A 22,075-nucleotide genomic window follows, 5' to 3' on the forward strand; every position below is an offset into this window, starting at 1 on the left:
TAACCGAATCTGTAGAAAAAGAAATTAAAACGTTAGCACAATAAATCCGGGCAGATATACCTAGCAAAGCACGCTGAACGCCACCTCCCAATCCGCTGGACTTCAGCATCAGGTAAACCTTCCTTAGCAGCCTCCGTAGCCGCACCAATGCGAATAGAATGCGTGCCATACTCACGCACCGACACTCCCACCCCCGTCAAACATTTATTGAACACAGCCTGAAACTGATACCTAGTCAAAGGTGAAGAATCTGCGTGCGTGAAGAAAAAATCGCCACCGCATCTAATATCCGAGTATGCAGTAAGCAAAGCGACCGGGCACGTTGGGGAGTCTGAAGCATTCAGCAAAACCCAAGAACCCCGTCCCAATGGATCAGTTTTGGACTTCCTTATGCGTATCCGCACAGCTGTGTCTAAGAAAACCACATCCCCCACTAGTAAACCAAACTCTAAACCGTGTTTGCCCCGCGGAACCAATTCACCGATCCAAAAAGCACCAAAAAATGCTAAACCGAACGCTGCGGATATGAGGGCCGATTCAAACGGAGAACTACAGACCTTTCGTGAAATATCTATAAGTTGGCCCAGTAAGACTAGGGAAATAGGGCGCCGGCACTCGCTAGTAGGGTGAATCCTCTTCCACCCTTTAATGGCCTGTCGTATAATAAAGGATTTTGTAACATCCAACCAACCTAACAATTGAAAATGAAAAGCGATACCCGCTAAACGCTGCTGCGCTGATGTCCCCGACAAACCCTTATCCCTCAACTGACATAGGTACTCTATTGTAACTTGAAATCTCGCATCCCCACAAACTTGAACCGGCCTGGAACCAGCCAATAAGCACCATTCCGTCCATGCCTTACCATAGGCTTGCCACGTATACGAAGTCACCGACGAGCGAACCAGTGACATCAGCTGTTCGCGACCACCTCCACAGGTGCAGCGGACATCGGAAAACCTCCGGGAGAGCATTGGGGCAAGTATCTGATAGCACCTGTAAATCAGGGTGAATGGAAATATTAGACATGCAATGATCACTTTCTTGTACCAGTTGAGCTTGAAGCCAGATATTAAATCTCAGACACAATAAAGCCAACCTGCGCAGCAGGCTTAATACCGGCTGCGACTTAGACGACATATGATTGATACATCTAGCCACACGCAAATCAGCGGTCTGCAGATGAATCTCCTGATTACAGAGTAAATCACCCCAAAGCTCAATTGAAACGACAATCGGAAAAATCTCACCCAAGGTCCCATCCTGACACAACTCCGAACTCAACCAAAATTCCGGCCAAAGCTCCCTGCACCTTCTGTTCTCGAAAACCGCCAGAAAACCATTATCTGTATCTCCTGTGAAACGTAACCCCAAATCCCGAGCCATGCGGCGAGGCAACATGAAACAGGTATGAACATTAAAATTTTCCAAAAACAACCGCCACACTTCCAAGTCTGCCTTCATGGTCCTTGTAACCCGCACCCGGTGATGGGAGCTAGGCGCACCTTTAGTAGCCAATGACAGCGGTCGCGAAAAAACCCTGCCCACAGGCATGACTCTACTGGCAAAAACCAAGAGACCTAACAGCGATTGCATCTGTAATAGGGTAACTTTTTTTAACTGACATGAATCCTTCAATCAGCGACATCAATTTTTGAACCTTCTCACTGGGAAGATGATACACCAGTGCGACCGTATCAATCTCAATGCCTTGAAACGACAAAACTTGCACCGGGCCGACGGTCTTTTCCTGGGACAACGGCACACCAAATCTCTCTGCAATTGACGTGAACGTTGTAAGTAACCTGCGACATAAATCCGAGTCCTTCGGACCAACAAAAAGGAAATCATCCAGGTAGTGGGTAACGGACCTGCTCTCCGATTCCCATCTCACCACCCATTCCAAAAATTAACTAAAAAGCTCAAAATAATAACAAGAGATAGAACATCCCATAGGGAGACACATGTCATAGTAAAACTCTCCGTCCACATGACAACCTAACAGATGAAAACAATCCGGGTGCACTGGCAGCAAACGAAAAGCCGAATCAATATCCGACTTTGCCAACCAAGCACCTTCACCCGCAGTTCTGATCAACGCTACAGCCCGATCGAACGAGGCATAAGACACTGACGCGTCCTCAGGCGAAATCCCGTCATTCACGGAACACCCTTTCGGATGCGATAAATGATGTATTAGTCGAAAAGAACCCGGATCTTTCTTTGGAATAACCCCTAGCGGCGACACTCTAAACTCCTGAAACGGCGGAAATGAAAATGGGCCAGCCATCCTACCAAGGTGAACCTCCTTCTGTATCTTCTCAATAAGAACCTCCGGATGCTCACGAGCCGATTTTAAATTTGCCGGGAAACCACTGTAGCTATGCAGTTGGAACGGGATGAAAAAACCATCAGAAAAACCAAAACGCAGCTGACCTGCTGCTTCTTTGTTAGGATAACGGTCTAACCAGGATCCCATCTCGACTACGCTTACCGGCGTCCTTCCTATCAGTTTGCTGCGGCTTAACTAGCAACTTTCCTGCTGGTCGAGAACATTTACATGCTGGATGGGAACCGCCACATGCCGAACATTCATGCTTAAACTTACAGAGGCCGTAAAATCTGCAGTGCCCTTCATTGAATAACCAACAGTCACCGGGTCTCCGCACGACCACTGAACTGGAGCCTGTTGAGCTTTGTCCAGCAGCCGCTGATGGAAAGAGAGATTGCCTTTGTGTCATCAGATTGGTCTGCTTACTCTCCTTCACAGGGTTTTTGCAATGGCTGGCATAGTGCCCATTCTCACCACAATTCCAGCACCTCACTGTTTCTTTGTCCTTAGGTCCCTTATTACGTCGCCACTGTTTTCCTTGTGCTCCAGCATACATGACAGGTAGTCTTATTGTCCTTGTTTGCTCAATTTGTTGCGCCCCCAGGAGTATGGCCGCCACAGTGGCTTTGCCTTCCTCCAGGGAGGGTAATACCAGACTTGGAGGCAATGAAGGGTCTCTCTCGCAGTTAACCTACACATGCAACACAATTCCTCTCCAGGCTAGCAGGGGGGACTCTGAACCGGAATTAAGGGGAGGAGTGCTCTCTGAGGGCCAAGAGGAAGGAGTGGTCAGTTAGTCTGAGGAGGGTGAAGTGTGCAGACGTGTGGGAGAAGCGCGGAGATCGAGCAGAGAGGAAAGGCTCATCTCCAGTGAGAGCACATGAACTGGAGCCTGGTCTCCACAGTTGCATGGATACTATGGATCCTACAACAGACTCCAGAGGAGTAGGAGGCTGTAAATGCCCTACCCCCATCTAAGACTCAGAGGCACAACAGCATGGAGTGAGCCAAGAGAGGAATACCGGCTACAGCTGTCTGCCATACGAGGAGTCAGAGTAGAGGAGAACTGAGAGGGACTTCAGTGTAACTCAGTACTAGGAGTACTTCATTCAAATTAGCGCCAAGAAGAAGACTGCACAGCCCATCTGCTGAGAGAGAATCCAGAGCTGCTTCCAGGCTAGCCTGCTCCAGTACGATCTGTAATCAGGACCCTGGACTGCATTTGTCAAGTAAAGGTACAGAAACTGCACCCCGCTGTGTCTTGTCTGCTTCCTACCCTTCCGGCACTGCTACATCCCCGTGCCAACCACATCTACACTGCCCTGGGGCTACAGCTCTACCTGTGGGGAGCTTTACCATCTTGGCTGCAACACACCACCAGTCCCAGAGGATCTGCATGCAGCGTTGGCCTAACATCTCACTTGCTGAACACCACAGGTGGTGTCACGAACTATTCCATTAACTACATTCCATAATTTCCAATCTCCCCCTTTTTACATTGTTCGCCCAGGGCCACGGACCAGGTCACCGCTGCTGTGACACATCCCGCTGACACCGGCCCAGTACAGAGTACCCCACAGCCCTGGGAGGGTGACCCAAATTTCTTTAGCTACCTTAAGGAGGTCTTTCGGATCTACATATCTCCATTCAGGTCTGGCTGTCTGTACTGCGTCTCGTAAGTCTTTGTTCATACCGTCAATGAATGCATTCACCAATATTCTAACATCAAGTGGGTTTATGCAAATGTACCCCATGTCTGCCCATTTCAGCTGTAACCATCCAAAGTACATCTCTACTCTCTCTCCTCTTTGCTGTGTCACGTTAGTCAGGAGTACAGACTGCTCTGATTGTTCCATTGAAGCTCACTGCTTTATTGACTCACAGTACGTCTCCCCAGACCGTGCAGATTTATCATCCATGCCCCAAGCCTGATTCTTTGCCACATCTGTATGTGTCTTAATTATATGTCCTAGTACGTCACATGCCTTTAAACTCACCAACCTCTCTAGGTCTGCCCAGGTACACTTATATGTCTGCTGTACTTCCTTTATGGGTCTGTAAAATGGGAATGGTTGGTCTTCAGGGTCAGGCAACTGCTTTAACAAACTAGCTGGTGAGAGGGGCTCCAGGGATAATACACCTGCATCTTTCTTATTCTAGTCGCCCTTCTAGGTCCTGATGCGGTTGGTCGTCTGATGTCTACTGTCAGCTTACTCCTCAAAGGTCAATGTCTCCACTACCCACTAACCATACTATTATGTCACTACTAGAGTTGAGCGACTTTTGGTTTTTTAGGGTCGAGTTTCGTTTCGTGAAACCCGAATTTTCCAAAAGTAGGGTCGAGCAAGATCGGCCGATTATAGGGAAAAGTCGGGGTCGTCCCGAAACACGAAACCCAATGTAAGTCAATGGGGAATAAAAGTCGGCAGTGAGAGGAGGACAGGAAACACACCTACAGTGCCCATTTAAATGCAAAAAGCATCAATTCTTCTTACTTAAGCTTGTCAACCTTAATTAACTTCATAATACAAGTTACGCACTAAAAAATGGGGGTTATTTGGCTAAAGTTGTGGGGGGGGTAGGGCTGGCTCCAGGTTTTCATGTGCCCTGGGCGAAAGAGCGCCCCTTTAACACATACCACAACTCATCATGCTCCGATACGGCAGAGAAATAGCGGTATAGTACAATGAAAAATACTTCACTTTTTACATCTCATGACGAGGCCCATCTATTTCTCCATACAGAATCATTGGTCCCATATAATGTTTGAAACAGTATATGATGAGCTCCACATAATGCTACAGTACATGTTGGTCCCCATGGATGAAGCTCCACTGTCTTATGGGCCCAAATAATGCTCCAAACATAATGGGCCCCATTTCTAATGCTCTAGTGTATAATGGGCCCTGTAAATGCTGCTCCAGTGTCTGATGTCCACCTTTGGAATGTTCCAGTGTATGGTGGGCCCCATCTATCATTCTCCAGAGTATAGTGCTCCCCAAAAATTGCTGTCCCAACATTGAAAACAATCAAATAAGTCTCCTCGCTAGGGAATCCCTGTACTTGTCTGGACTCCTCGTCGTCCCCATCTTCCATCTCACTGCACAGTATTTCAACCTTGCAAGTGCTGTGATCCTGAGCAAGCAGGGGGGGCCCACTCGTTGGCGACGGCACTGGCACAGGGCCCCTGATAGTACGGTGGTGTGTCTGATGGCGGGTGGGCCGAACCTGCACTTTCATCTGCAGCTTCCTCTTTGTCACCGTGTAAGATGGAACTGTATATGGGAAGGGTAACCTGAGTTTCATCAGGGTCAGATTCAGGCCGTGTAGCGTGCGAGGGGAATGTAGTGGTCTGGGTCAATGTACCAGCAGATTCATCGAGAAGTGGCTGGGCATCAGTGCACTTGTGCCACCCCCAGGAGTACGGTCGCCACAGTGGCATTACCTTCCTCCTAGGGAGTGTGATGTCATGCTTGGGAGCAACGAAGGATCTCTCTAGCAGGTTAACTGATTGGGCGGCGTTATTCCCACGAGTCATGACCCTCCAAACAGCGTTCATGAAGGCAAAGTGTTTGTTTTACGTGGGCAGTATGGTTGCAAAGCTAAACCTTAAAGGAATGTCCAGAAGGGCACCACCAGGAGTGGAGCATACGGTTAAATTCGACTCCACCTGGGAAACCTCAACCATGCCAGCTACAGAAAAGATGCACACATTGCAAGCTTAATTCCGTTAACGAACGAGACTCCGTCATGCCCCGCGGTCCGAGTCCGGCTTACTAGAGGGACACGTGAGGCTCTGGCACATGAGATTGGCCAATAACTGGTGTGTCATGCCCTTACATGTCCGTGGCTGCATGTGCGCTACACTGAAAAGGCCAGCGTTTGTCGCTTACAGGTGCAGATAACCAGCTGAACAACGTTAGGGATAGGGGATCACTGATTACAATTATTACCCGCGAACGATGATTTCCCAGTAAGTGCAGGTCAACCGCAGTTCCGGAATTAGGCCTAACCGTCATTCCTGAAAAAATGAAAAACTTACGTGTGCAAACCACAGGTGCTGTAGCTTGCTTAACAGCTCGCCAGCCGTTCTCACGCCCAGTATGGATTACACGTGATTGCACAAAGGTGAGAAAGGGTACTGTATCCCCGGATAACATGTATGGATAGCGTACACATTCAAAATATATGTCTATACATCAGGAGGCAGGCTCAGACGGTGTTAGGCCCGGTATGGATTGCACGTGATTGCACAAAGGTGAGAAAGGGTACCGTATCCCCGGATAACATGTATGGATAGCGTACACACTCAAAATATATGTCTATACATCAGGAGGCAGGCTCAGATGGTGTTAGGCCCAGTATGGATTGCACGTGATTGCACAAAGGTGAGAAAGGGTACCGTATCCCCGGATAACATGTATGGATAGCGTACACATTCAAAATATATGTCTATACATCAGGAGGCAGGCTCAGACGGTGTCAGGCACAGTATGGATTTGACAGCCCAGACTACACAGCGGAGGAGCAGGGAGAGGTAAAGATTGCAAATGCTGGGGCCCTGCCCAAGCAAGGGGGGCCCACTCGTGGGCGTCGGTACTGGCACTGGGCCCCTCATAGTACGGCGGTGTGTCTAACGGCGGGTGTGCACCACCACCGTCAGAGACACTTGATTGCACTATGAGGGACCCTGTGCCAGTGCCCGCTCCCAAGAGTCGGCCTACCCACCTGTCCAGGGCAACGGCACTCGCACGGTGTCATGCGCTAGGTGGTGACCCCGGCCATGGGGGGGGAGGCAGCACAGTTAGGGAGTTTTAGAAAGTGGCATATGTTGATGTTGGACATTCAGCTGATGCAAAAGGCGAAATAGGTCAAGTCCCAGGAAGAGGTGGACCAAAGCAAGCCATTTTTCTGTCACCCTATGTGTCATCAGGGGAAGGTGGGACAAAATCCTTGGAAACCCATGCATGGTTCATTTTAATGAAGGTTAGATCATCCACATTTTGGGTTGACAGACGGGTCCTTTTTTCTGTCAGGATTGATCCAGCTGCACTGAAGACTCTTTCCGATAGCACACTTGCAGCTGGGCAAGCGAGCTCCTGTAAGGCATATTGTGCCAATTCAGGCCAGGTGTCCAGTTTAGCGGCCCAATAGTCAAAGGGGAATGACCTGTGTGGGAGAACATCGATATGGGAGGAAAAGTAGTTTGTAACCATAGTTGACAACTGCTGTCTCCTGTCACTTTCCATCGATGCAGTATTACCAGTTGCGTGAGCGGTACTTGAAAAATCAGTCCACAACATTGTCATGAAGACCCTGTCTCCAACGCCACTTCTGCTGTGTGCACCATGAACACCTCTGCCAAGCTGCCCCCGGCCCGTACGGCTCGTGTGAGAACCATCACCGCTGCTGTGTGCTGGGAATGCCTCAAGCAACCGATTTATCAGAGTTGCTTGTTTATTAGCCAATATTAGGTCAAGGTTCTCCTGTGGCATGATGTTTTGTAATTTGCCTTTTAGCGTGGATCCAGGATGCTGGCCAACCAGTAGTCATCATCGTTCATCATTTTGGCAATGCGGGGGTCCCTTTTTAGGATCTGCAAGGCATAATCTGACATGTGAGCCAATGTTCCCGGTGTCAATGATGCACTGCGAGTGCTGGTTGGAGGAGCACTTTCTGGCAAATCCACATCCCTCCAGTCACGCACAAACCCTGTAACAGACCTTGCCACTCCAACATTTTCACTTGCCCCACGAGATGCATCCTCCTCCCCTAAGTAATCATCCCCATCATCATCCTCCTCCTCCTCTTCTTCCTCCACCTCGTCCAGGAGAGGTCCCTGAGCAGACAATAGCTGAATGTCATCAAGGATTCCCTCCTCCTCTTCCTCCTCATCAACATTGGCTGCAGACGCCTGCTCCTTAAGGTGTGTCAAAGTTTGCATGAGCAGATGCATAAGTGGGATGCTCATGCTTAGGATGGCGTCGTCTGCGCTTACCAGCCGTGTGCATTCCTCAAAACACTGAAGGACTTTACAAAGGTCTTTCAGCTTCGACCACTGCACACCTGTCAACTCCATGTCTGCTCTCAAAGTGCCTGGCCGTGTATCCTCCCACAAATGCATTATGGCCTGTCTCTGCTCGCACAGCCGCTCCACCATGTGCAGGGTGGAGTTCCACCTTGTTGCAATGTCGATAATGAGGCGGTGATTGGGAAGGTGGAGCAATCGCTGCAGCTTCTGCATACGAACGGAGTGTACAGGCGACCGGCGGATGTGCGCGCACAGTCTTCGCACCTTCTGGAGCAGGGCTGTTAAGTGCATGGACAATGCGTTCTTTTACATGATGGTGGAGAGCTGGGATGGCTTTGCGAGAGAAGAAGTGGCGACTGGGTAGGTCATAGCGTGGTACTGCATAGGCCATGAGTTCGCGGAAAGCTGCGCTTTCCACCAACCGATAGGGCATCATCTCAAACGAGATTAGTTTGGCAATGTGGGCGTTCAAACCCAGTGTACGCGGATGAGAGACTGAGTATTTCCTTGACCTACTCATAGTGTCTGGGAGGGTGAGCTGGACTTGAGAGCTGCATATGGTGGAAGTAGCGGTGGACAGGGCGGACTGAGAGAGGGTTGATGATGGTGATGGAGTTGTTGTTCTTTCTGATGGCCTAGATTCAGTATTTCGTTGATATAACAGTGGGATTCCCTGACTGCTGTGGCCTTGCAACGACACCTCAACATTTGCTGCTGTGCTAACCGGTGGGCTTACAGTGGGGGAAACAATGTAGCGTTGCTGACTAACTTCTTTGTGATCAGTTGCACATGTGGCACTTGAGGTTTGGTGTTGTGTCCATGCTTGCAAGTGCATGGTGGTTAAATGTCTAAGCATGCAACTGGTATTCAAATTTTTCAGATTTTTCCCTCGGCTAAAGGTCTTTGCGCACTTCTTACAGATAACCTTGGCCTGATCATGAGGATTTTGTTCAAAAAAGTGCCACACTGCACTCTTCCTACTTTGGCAGACATTTTGCGGCCTAGCACGCTGTGATCTTTTGACCCTCTGGACAAGCTGTCCAGCAACTCTTTTGATTTTTGGAACCTGTCTTTGGAGTGCTCCGGGCCAGCCAGATAACAGCTGTTGCGATGTCGATGTCTGCTGTGGATGCTCTTCATCTGAGCTATTGGAAGCAGCACCCTCTTCCCCCAATGGATGCCAATCTGGGTCAACAACTGGGTCATCCATCACCTCCTCTTCAATGTCATGTGCACCTTCCTCTGTGTCACCGTGTATGGTGGTATAGTGTGCGGGAAGGGGCACCTGAGTCTCATCAGGGTCAGAATCTGGCTCTGTACACTGCGAGGACAATGTAGTGCTCTGAGTGAATGTACCAGCAGAATCATCTATCAGCGGCTGTGCATCAGTGCACTCCATGTCAGATTCATCTTGGCCTGGGTAATTCACCATTTCACTTGATAATCCAGGCATGGTATGTGAAAACAGCTCCATGGAGTAATCAGTAGTATGGCCTGCGTCATCCTTCAATCTTGGTTGGGCTGAAGGACACAAGGAAAGGTGTGGTTCATGAACATGAGCCTCCAATGACGACTCAGTGCTTTTACTTTTTACAATTTAGAAGAGGAGGCGATAGAGCTGGAGGCTGAGTCAGCAATGTAAGACAAAACTTTTTCTGATGCTCTGGCTTTAAAAGCGGTTTGCCAACTCCTAGAAAACTAAGCCTTCGAAGCCTTATGGAGCCAGACGATGACGCAGGCTCAACACCTCCTGCATTCGGTCCTATTTTGCTCTTGCCACTACCATCAGATCCACCACCAACACCATCATTACCAGCTGCCAACCCCCGCCCAATTCCACGGCCTCTTCCACCAGCCTTCCTCATGTTTTGTAGAAATGTAGACAAAATCCAACAAACTATATAGTAATGTAAAACAAGGTACAAGGTGTCTATAGGACAGGGGAGATTTTGAATTTCTGCACACACTAGTGGACCCTGGACACTTTTGGATTGTGTGAGGCCCACTGAATATCAGAGCGCTATGTCACAGGCTCGATGGCACAGGTGTGAAAAAAGTGACTACAGTATAAGGGAGATTTTGAATTTCTGCACACACTAGTGGACACTGGACACTTTTGGATTGTGTGAGGCCCACTGAATATCAGAGCGCTATGTCACAGGCTCGATGGCACCTGTGTGAAAAAAGTGACTACAGGATCACAGAGATTTTGAATTTCTGCACACACTAGTGGACACTGGACACTTTTGGATTGTGTGTTAAGCCCACTGAATATCAGAGCGCTATGTCACAGGCTCGATGGCACAGGTGTGAAAAAAGTGACTACAGGATCACAGAGATTTTGAATTTCTGCACACACTAGTGGACACTGGACACTTTTGGATTGTGTGAGGCCCACTGAATATCAGAGCGCTATGTCACAGGCAGAAATTGGCTAGTGTATCACAAACTACAAGGTGTATGTAGAATTGGGCAGAATAGGAATCTCCCTAGAGTGTAGGTCTGTAAGAACGGAACAAGTCCTCCACTTATCCTTCCACAGTGACACACAGATAGCTTCACTGTGGCCGTGATAACAGCAGTTACACGGTACTGAGAGGAGCGTGCACGTACACGGCTGTCCGGTGTACGTAAAATTGTCAAGCTCCGTGTTTTTTAAGTATACAGACTGACACACGCTGTCTCTCTATAGTTTTGAATGTGATCAAACTGCAAATATATTCAACTGTTTGAAAGCTAGACAAAACTAGTAGGTGCAGGTCTGTAAGAACGGAACATGTCCTCGACTTATTCTCACAGAGTGACACACAGATAGCTTCACTGTGGCTGTGATAACAGCCGTTACACGGTACTGTGTGAGGAGCGTACACCGCTGTATGGTGTGAAAAAATGCACGCTCAGTACCTCAGCAGGACAAAAAAAAAAATTGGGATTGCTTTTAAAAAAGCAGTTTGCAGAGCAGTGGGTAAACAACAATGCAGCTGTCAGGAAGCCTTAGAAGGCAGCCTAACAACCAACACCGCTGATCCACCACAATATAGCCTCCCCTTGCACTGCACACACAGTGACTGGTGTGTTGTTCAGGCAAAATCGCTAGCAGCAGAAGCAGTTTTTTTTTCTTCTTCCCTGCCTAACGCTCTCCCTACAGAATCAGCAGCAGCAACCTCTCCCTATGCTAAGATCGGCAGAAGTAAGATGGCGGTCGGCGTGCACACCCTTTTATAACCCCTGTGATGCCCACCAAAGCAAGCCAATCACTTGCATGCCCTTCTGAAAGATGGTGGTGACCCCTGCCTATGTCATCACGTTGCCCACAGTGTCCGTGGATCCTGATTGGCTGAAAAAGAGCGCAAAACAAACTTTTGAAACGCGACTTTGGCGCGTAAGTCGCCGACCTCGTGGCCGACCTCATCCTAGGGTCGGGTTTCGTTTCATGAAACCCGACTTTGCCAAAATTCGGCGACTTTTGAAATTTTTCGACCCGTTTCGCTCAACTCTAGTCACTACATATGATCTTGGATTTAGCACAATTCGCTTAGGTCGGTAGCACAGGTCACACAAGCAGCTATTCAGTCTGGATTTGTCTGAGTCTGATCAGAGTGTTTACAAGTCCATCTGTTTTGTCTGGGTCTCTGGTTAAATTTTGTCAATCAAAATATTCATAATACACCTTCCATACTGCTGCACATTCTCAGACACCATTTATTCACTTGCTATTTTCTTCCCTTGTCTGTGCCTTTTTGTACATCCAAACATTCACACACTGGTATTTTTGCCTTTTTCAATATTGGTCCCACATCTTTCACTGCTTCCTTTCCTGTCTTTTACAATCTGCATAGCTGTCTTGGATCCCATTGGGGGCACCGACCGTATACAGAAAAAGTTGCCCCTGGCTTCAACCTTTTTCTCCCGACAGCTCACCTTTATTCTGAAATGCTCTTCTAGTGTGCCTAACCTTATCTACAGGCGGCCACACGTAGCAGGTCAGAGCGAGCCTGCCAAGGTGTAGCGGGAAGGCTCCTTGCCTCTCACCCGGTAGACCTACAGGATGTAACGAGAAGGCTCTCTGCCTCTCACCCGTTAGATCAGCTGGCTAGAATTGGAATAGGCCTTTTTCCTTCCTTCCAGCCCAGCTCCATGGATTTTTTTAAGGCTGCTTCAACTTAGACAGCTCATCTCTCTACTGAAATGCCCTTCTGTGTGTCTGGACCTCTGTCTTACAGCCCACACATAGCAAGTCAGAGTGAGCCTTGCCTTCGCTCCTGGCCTTCGCCTCTCACCCAGAACAAAAAAACCCGCTGACTAAAGTAAGAAGGCCCAGGTGTGATAGGCCTCTAGCCTACTTTATCAGCCATACAGTCGGCTACCTCCTTTGTTGATCCAAAATTTGCTATACAAATCAATCACACAACTAGAAGCAGGTTCAAACACATTTATGACCAAACAATCACTTACAATTTCCAAACAATCACTTAAAATTTCCTTCTAAATTAGGCACAATATTTTACTTTCAACTTCAACTTACAAACTTCATTCCACTTCAATTAAGTACTGTTGGTTTAAAATGCACAAATCTAATAGCGAGCATTTCAAAACCACAGAGAATCTTGAACGCAGCAGAGATAAGACGAGAGGAATCCGCGCAGCGGTATAATTCCCCCTCCCATCAGAATGTAGTGTCCTTCATAAAGTAACAATGCCGTAGCTCTTTAGATTTAATCAAAATCAATTTCTACAAAAAAAACCTCAAAATCACGGGATTTCACTGTAAGAGCAGATAACTGTATAATGAAAGGTAACAATCTCTTGACACAAAATGATGTGTGATGATTCATTCATACGTGCTCATTCAGGGATTTTTTTTTTCTTTACAGAGGTCATTTGATTTTACAAAGAGAAGATAACAAAAATCCCTTATAGTCAATTACTCCTCTCTCATCTCATTCAGAGGTTCTCATAGACATACATACAAGGATTCACACAGCCTGCCTATCTTGCGCTTTGGATTTGACACCTTAACCTACAGCCGTGTCCACTGACACTCTGAGAACTCTGAGAACACCAAAGCCAACTTCTTAAACAACAAGAATCAATGAAAACCAAACCAACCAAAAACCACAGCCTTATACAAATACAGCCTCATATGATTTACTGCCAATCCAAAATCACACTGCACGGAGTCTACCCCAGACTCTGGGCTACACAGTACACCAGTACACAACCAGTTAGTATATTAGTATATTGCCAGAACAGATTGACAGATAATACATATGACAATTATTATCTTATTACTCTATTATTCAACTCTCATACGGACAAACTCACCACTCATTGGTGATGTGGGTTGTTTTGAACCGTGTTGTACAGTCTTACCCAGAGATATGCAGGCATCCTTAGAGAGGCTGCAGATGCAGAATCAATGTAAGAATAAATGTTCTCACCTGCTGCAGCCTGGATTCTGCATATTCAACCTCCCAGGAAGATCCCACATACGGATTCCGAATAGGCTGGTTTCCACGGCCCCACGTTGGGCGCCAAAAACTGTTGTAGCTGCTTTTTGTTCTGACCAACAGTCAGGTATGCCAGATCACCAGTGAGGCTGGATTAGGAGGTTTCCGCCCTTCTGTTCACAAGCGCTTGGAGACAGAGACTCAACACACAAGAGCCGTGGTCAAATCACTTTATCTGGCGTAATGAAATAAAAGGCAAACTTTTATATCATTTACAACAATATGTAATTCTATGGAGATCATGTAGCCCCCACCATCACCTTCAGAGTTATACCATGTTTACAATGTACCCAGAACATGTTGTTGAGAACAAATATGATAACAAGTATAGTTTCCTTGAAAACAGAGACTAATAGTCTACATAAGAATAATTCTATCAATATTAGGCAAAAGGCAATTGAAGTCTTAAAGGCATTTAAAGGGATTAAAAGCAAACCATTAACTCTTCTATATCAGAGGCATCAGGAGGTAACAGGGTAAGAAAGAGGGCCAAGGTGGATAGGCAATTTCCTAGGGCACAGCTTCCTCCCCTGCTTAGAATCACAGTACACCCCGAACCCAATATCACTGTGCCTCCCCTGCCTAGAATCACAGTACACCCCAAACCCAATATCACAGCACCTCCCCTACCCAATATCACAGTACTTCCCCTGCCTAGAATCATAGTACCTCCACTCCAAAACATCACAGTGCCTCACAACTTACATTACATCACAGTGCATTCCCTATTTAGAATCACAGTACCTCTCCTACCCAACATCACAGTACCTCTCCTTCATAACAACACAGTACCTCCCTTCCTAGAATCAGAGTACTTAACGTATATAACATCACAGTACCTCTCATGCCTAGACTGACAGTACCTTCTCTACCCAACATCACAGTACTTCACCTGTATAGCATCACAGTACCTTTCATGCCTAGACTCACAGTATTTCCCCTACTCAACATAACAGTACCTCCGCTACATAGCATCACAGTACCTCCACTGCCTAGAAACACAGTACCTCTCCTACCCAACATCACGGCACCTCTTATCCCTAGACTAACATTATCTCCCTTACCCAACATCACAGTACCTCCCCTGACTAGAATCACAGTACCTCCACTGCCTAGAAACACAGTACCTACCCTACATAGCATCAAAGTTCTTCCCATGCCTAGCATCAAAGTGGCTTCCTTGTCTAAAATCGCAGCATCTCCCTTGCTTAGTATCCAGCACCAGCTGTTATGAATGAGTCACCGGAGGAGGAAAAAACAAAAATGCAAGCTAAGTCCAGAAAACTGGAGAGGTTGGTAGCTAACGGATTGCAGACCCCTGATCCTATTCACACAACTAACAGTAGCCGTGGAGTGTTCCTACGGTGATCCTAGACACCTCGTCACAGCTGGAGAGCTACATAAGCCTAAAGAAAGAAACCGGAAATCTAAACTGCCCCAGAGCAGACCCCAAAGGAATAGACAGCCCCCCACATGTATTGACTCCACCTGCCCTGAAGAGAATCGAGGATGAAACCCAAAGTTACAAAAAAAGGTGACATCAAAGTGGCAGAACTAGCTCTATTATTTAAAGCAAATTCGGCCAAGGGCAAAAATGAGACCCAATCATCCTGATCAGCAGAGATAAAACATCTCAAATAAGACTCCAAAGTCTGGTTTGTTCTCTCCGTCTGCCCATTGGTCTGAGGGTGAAACGCAGAGGAGAAGGACAACTGAATTCCCAGCTTGGAACAAAAAGTCCTCCAAAATCTAGAGACAAACTGGACTCCTCTGTCAGATACAATGTTCTTAGGAATCCCATGCAAGTGAACCACCTGTTGCAAAAACAAGGGCACCAACTCTGAGGAAGATGGCAACTTAGGGACTGGTACAAGATGGACCATCTTAGAGAATCTATCACAAATCACCCAGATAACAGTCATTCTCTGAGAGAGAGGCAGATCAAAAATAAAATCCATTGAAATATGGGTCCATGGCCTCCTGGGTACCAGCAAAGGCATCAACAATCCACTAGAGCGAGAACAAGGTTTTGACCGGGAGCAAGTCCCACAGGACTGCACAAAATTCCTGACATCACAAGACAAGGCGGGCCACCAAAAAGACCGACTCACCAAATCTCTAGTACCAAAAATACCTGGATGACCAGCCAATGCGGAGCAATGAACTTCAGACATTACTCTCTTTCTCTACTGGTCAGGAACATACAATTTTCCAACGGGACAACGCTCAGGTTTGTCCTCATGAAAGTCTTCCAGAGCACGTCTCAAATCGGGCGAGATAGCAGAAAGAACTACCCCATCACCGAAGATGGTAGCAGGCTTGGTCACCACAGGAGAATCAGCAAAGAAGCTCCTAGAGAGGGCGTCTGCCTTGACATTCTTAGTGCCTGGAAGAAAAGAGACCACAAAATCAAAACATGTGAAAAACAAGGCCCACCTAGCCTGTCTAGGATTCAAGCGTTTGGCCGACTCAAGGTAAATCAAATTCTTGTGGTCAGTGAGGACCACGACTTGATGTCTAGCTCCCTCCAACCAATGTCTCCACTCCTCAAATGCCCATTTCATGGCTAACAATTCCCGATTCCCCACATCATAGTTGCGTTCAGATGGGGAGAACTTTCGGGAAAAGAAAGCACAGGGATTCATTTTAGATGTTACCGGATCTTTTTGGGACAAAACGGCTCCTGCACCAATCTCAGAAGCGTCCACCTCTACCTGAAACGGGAGTGAGACATCAGGTTGCCGAAAAAATGGAGCAGAAGTGAACCTCCGCTTCAGCTCCTGAAAGGAAGAAACAGCCTCTGGAGACCAATTCAGCACATCAGCACCCTTCTTAGTTAAATCAGTCAATGGTTTGGCAATACCAGAAAAATTAGCTATAAATTTACGATAAAAATTAGCAAAACCCAAAAACTTCTGGAGGGCCTTCAAAGAAGTGGGCTGAACCCAATCATAAATGGCCTGTACCTTGGCCGGGTCCATTAAAATAGTTGACGGAGACAAAATAAATCCCAAAAATGAAAACCTCTGTACACCAAAAAGGCATTTCGATCCCTTAACATACAGGGAATTCTCCCTCAAAATCCAGAACACAGTCTGAACATGTTCCACATGAGAGTCCCAATCCCTGGAAAAGATCAAAATATCATCCAGATAGATGACCAAAAACTTATCCACAAAGTCCCGGAAAATATCATTCATGAAGCACTGGAAGACAGAAGGGGCATTAGTGAGCCCAAAAGGCATCACCAGGTACTCAAAATGTCCCTTGGGAGTATTAAACGCCGTCTTCCATTCATCCCCATGCTTAATGCGAATAAGATTATACCCCACCCTGAGGTCAAGCTTGGTAAACCAGCAAGCACCTTTAACTCTGGAGAATAGATCAGAAATCAGGGGTAACGGATACTGATGTTTAACAGTAATTTTGCTGAGGGAACGATAGTCAATACAAGGTCTTAATGAACCATCTTTCTTGGCCACGAAAAAAACCCAGCACCCAAGGGTGAAGAGGATGGTCTAATATGACCCTTCTCTAATGACTCCTTAATATAAGATCGTATAGCCTCGTGCTCGGGTACAGATAACCCAGGGCTCAGCTCAATTGCACAGTCATAACTCCTATGAGGAGGCAAAGGCGCAGACTTATTCTCACTAAATGCATCATAAAAATTAGCCAAATAGTCAGGAACATCATGCGACTGGGGAGAGGTGGAGAAAATAGGAGCGTCACTAAGAGCACACCGACAATCCCAACTCACCACAGACACAGATTTCCAATCCAAAACTGGATTATGGATTTGCAACCAGGGAAACCCCAAAACAATGGTATCATGCAAATTATGCAACACCAAAAAGCTGCAATTTTCTTGATGGTCTGGGGTGACCCGCATTACCACCTGGGTCCAAAGCTGAGGTTTATTCTTCGCCAAAAGAGTAGCATCAATACCCATCAAAGGGATAGGCGTCCGCAGAGGTGTCATAGGAAACCCACAACGTTTAGCAAAATCCAAGTGCATCAGGTTCAGAGCCGTTCCTGAATCCACAAAAGCCTTAGTGGAAAATGTGGACAGGGAGCAGATCAGAGTAATTGCCAGAAGAAACTTAGGTTGTACACCACCCGCAGCAAATGTGTGTGCAAAACGTTTCTCTCGTTTAGGGCAGACAGAAATAATATGAGAGGCGTCTCCACAGAAAAAACACAGCTTATTGCGCCTTCTGAACTCCTGACGTTGCGCCCTAGAAAAAACTCTATCACATTGCATAGGTTCAGACATTTGTTCAACAGGTGGCAACATTTCTCATGTAATTTTACGTTCACGTAAACGCCGATCAACCTGAATGGCTAATGACATAGAATCGTCAAGACCAGAGGGAACAGGAAATCCCACCATAGTATCTTTTACAGTTTCTGACAAACCCTTCCGAAAGAGAGCTGTCAAGGCACTATCATTCCAGGTAGTAAGAACTGCCCACTTTCGGAATTTTTGACAGTACAACTCTGCAGAATCCTGACCCTGGCTCAATGCCAACAGGGTCTTTTCAGCTTGATCAATAGCATTAGGTTCATCATACAATAACCCCAAGGCTTGAAAAAATGCGTCCACATTAGTTAGAATAGGATCATCAGGTGTCAAAGAAAACGCCCATTCCTGGGGATCGCCGCGCAGCAAAGAGATGACAATTTTAACCTGCTGCGCAGAGCTCCCCGATGAGCTAGGCTTCAAGGCAAGAAATAATTTACAATTATTCTTAAAATTCAAAAATTTAGACCGATCCCCAAAAAACACATCGGGAGTAGGAATCTTTGGTTCAGCAGCATGTGAATGAGCAAGATAGGTGGAAATTCCCCGCACTTCAGCAGTAAGCTGCTCCACACGATCAGACAATTGCTTAATCTCCAATAAGAAAAATTTCCTCCAACGGCCCCAGAGAAAAAGAGGAAAAAATATACATTTAAAAAAAAAAAAGTCTGACACTTTTTTTTTTTTACAATTCTTTCCTGCTATTAGGTACCCTAGAATCTGCGGTATGGCTGGTGATTCTGTTATGAATGAGTCACCGGAGGAGTAAAAAACAAAAATGCAAGCTAAGTCCAGAAAACCGGAGAGGTTGGTAGCTAACGGATTGCAGACCCCTGATCCTATTCACACAACTAACAGTAGCCGTGGAGTGTTCCTGCGGTGATCCTAGACACCTCGTCACAGCCGGAGAACTACATAAGCTTAAAGAAAGAAAGGGGAAATCTAAACTGCCCCAGAGCAGACCCCAAAGCAATAGACAGCCCCTAACATGTATTGTCGGTGAAAACAGACGAAAACACAAACACAGACAAAAAGACAGGCAGAGCAAATGATGGGGCCCAACTAACTAGATCGGAAAGGTCAGAAAAGATGCTGGCTGCAATCTGCAAAAATCCTACCAAAAATGTCCCAACACGTCTGATAAGAAGAATGGCCCTGAAGTCACTAGACTTCAAAATCCCTATATCAGCACTCCGATATATTCTGAAGACAGAGCAAAAGAGATTTAACTGATCAGGGACAAAAATGGAAATTCAGCAAAGCCCCAGCCGGGGCTTGCTGAACACAAAGCTAAGCAAATCAGAAAAAATCTCATGGAACAATAACAGAGCAAAACAGCTTTCAGAAGACAGGAACTGAACTGGAGGCCAGAGCTCAGAGCAGAGAAATCACCAGCAACCTTAAAAGGGCGTCGGCAGCCTTATATCCACTCAGAGATTCCGGATGTCCAATCGCAATCCACCTGTTCAGATGACAGGTTTCTCCCATCCAAATCAGTTTCACCACCTCCTTTCACCAGCAGAGGGAGTTCATCGGACATCAAAGGTGAAGGAGAAAATGAGCTCACAACAACCAGCCCTCACAATAACTCCAATCGCTGGCACTATGGTTACGTCCATACCTAGCATAACAATATCTTCCTTGCATTGTATCACAGTACCTACCCTATCTAACAGCACAGTTCTTCTCCTGCCTAGCATCCAAGTGGTTCTCCTGCCTAGAATCACAGTACCTCCCCTGCATAGAATCACAGTACCTTCTGTTAAGAATGGGTCACCTAGGAGGGAAACCAAGACCAAGCTAAGTCACAGAAAGCCAGAGAGGATGGTAACTACGCGGATTGCAGTTCCTTGATCCTAACCACACAACTAACAGCAGCCATGGAGCGTACCTACGATGATTCTAGACACCTCGTCACAGCCAGAGGACTAAATAAGCCTAAAGCAAGAAAGGGGGAAATCTAAAACTGCCCCAGAGCAGACCCCAAAGGAATAGACAGCCCACACACATGTATTGACGGTGAGACAAGATGAAAACATGAACACAGGTAGGAAAATAGGCTGAGCAAATGATGGGGCGCACACTAACTAGAAAGGACAGGAAAGGAAAGATACTGTCTGCAATCATGCCAAAAAACCCTGCAAAAATGTCCAGCACTTCTGATAGCAAAAGATACCCTGAAGTCACTAGACTTCTCCCACTATATCAGCACTCTGGCATATTCTGAGAACAGAGCAAAATGAGGCCAATCTAATAAGGAACAAAAAGCAAACTGGCAAATACAGTGACATAAGAGAGGAAATTTAGCACAGCCCCAGCCGGGGCAGGCTGACCACACAAAAAACTGAATAGACCAAACTAAATCAAATGTGAACATTAGCAAAGACAACTTAGCTTGAAAAGGCAGGAACTGAGCTGGAAACTAAGACCTCAGGAGGCAGGAAAAAATCACCAGCATGGGAATAGGGAGTCGGCTGTCTTAAATCCAGTCTGAGACTCCAGATGTCCACTCCTCTTCCTCATTATCAGGTGGCAGGTCTGTTAATTAGATCAGCTTCATTACCTCCTGCCACCACCAGAGGGAGCCCAGAAAGTGAATTCACAACTCCTCTGTCATCACAACCAGCTCCCTCACCAGAAACCAGAGGCAGACCAGAAAATGAGTTCACAACAGTACCCCCCCTTGAGGAGGGGTCACCGAACCCTCCTCCACACCACCAGGCTGATCAGGATGAGCCCAGTAAAAACCACGAACCAATCTATTGGCATGAATGTCAGAGGCAGAGACCCAAGAATTATCCTCCTGGCCATAACTCTTCCAGTTTGACCAAATACTGGAGTCTCCGTCTAGCCAAATGAGAATCCAATATTTTCTATACCTCATATTCCACATTGCCTTCAACCAATACAGGGTCAGGAGGTGCTGCCACAGGAACTGGCTCAACAAACCTCTTCAGCAGAGATTTGTGAAATACGTTATGGATCTTAAACGTAACTGGAAGAGCCAATCGAAAAGACACAGGATTAAGAATCTCCAAAATCTTATAAGGTCCAATAAATCCTGGCTTGAACTTTGGAGACGCAACCTTCATAGAGATATTCTTTGACGACAACCAAACCATATCACCCACTTTAAACTGGGGACCAATGGTCCTATGCCGGTAGGAAAACCACTGGGCCTTTTCCTGAGAGAGTGACAACTTATCCACCACTTGGTTCCAAATCTGCTGCATTCTCTCTTCCACAGTGTCCACACCTGGGCAGGCTGAAGATTCCACTTGCCCTGAAGAAAATCGAGGATGAAACCCAAAGTTACAGAAAAAGGGCGACATCAAAGTGGCAGAATTAGCTCTATTGTTTAGCGCGAATTCGGCCAAGGGCAAAAATGAGACCCAGTCATCCTGATCAACAGATATAAAACATCTCAAATAGGACTTCAAAGTCTGGTTTGTTCTCTCAGTCTGCCCATTGGTCTGAGGATGAAACGCAGAGGAGAAATGTAACTGAATTCCCAGATTGGAACAAAAGGCTTTCCAGAATCTGGAAACAGACTGGACTCCTCTGTCCGACACAATGTTCTCAGGAATACCATGCAACCGAACCACCTGTTGTAAAAACAAGGGCACCAGCTCTGAGGAAGATGGCAACTTTGGGAGTGGTACAAGATGGACCATCTTAGAAAATCTATCACAAATCACCCAGATAACAGTCATTCTCTGAGAGACAGGAAGATCAGAAATAAAATCCATTGAGATATGGGTCCATGGCCTCTTGGGCACCGGCAGGGGCATCAAGAACCCACTAGAACAAGAACAAGGTTTAGACCGAGAACATGTCCCACAGGACTGCACAAAATTCCTGACTTCATGAGATAAGGCAGGCCACCAAAAAGACCGACT

This window comes from Dendrobates tinctorius, unplaced genomic scaffold (genome assembly GCF_039654945.1).
Source record: "Dendrobates tinctorius isolate UK_male_01 unplaced genomic scaffold, ASM3965494v1 ptg000311l, whole genome shotgun sequence".
NCBI classification, from domain to species: domain Eukaryota; kingdom Metazoa; phylum Chordata; class Amphibia; order Anura; family Dendrobatidae; genus Dendrobates; species Dendrobates tinctorius.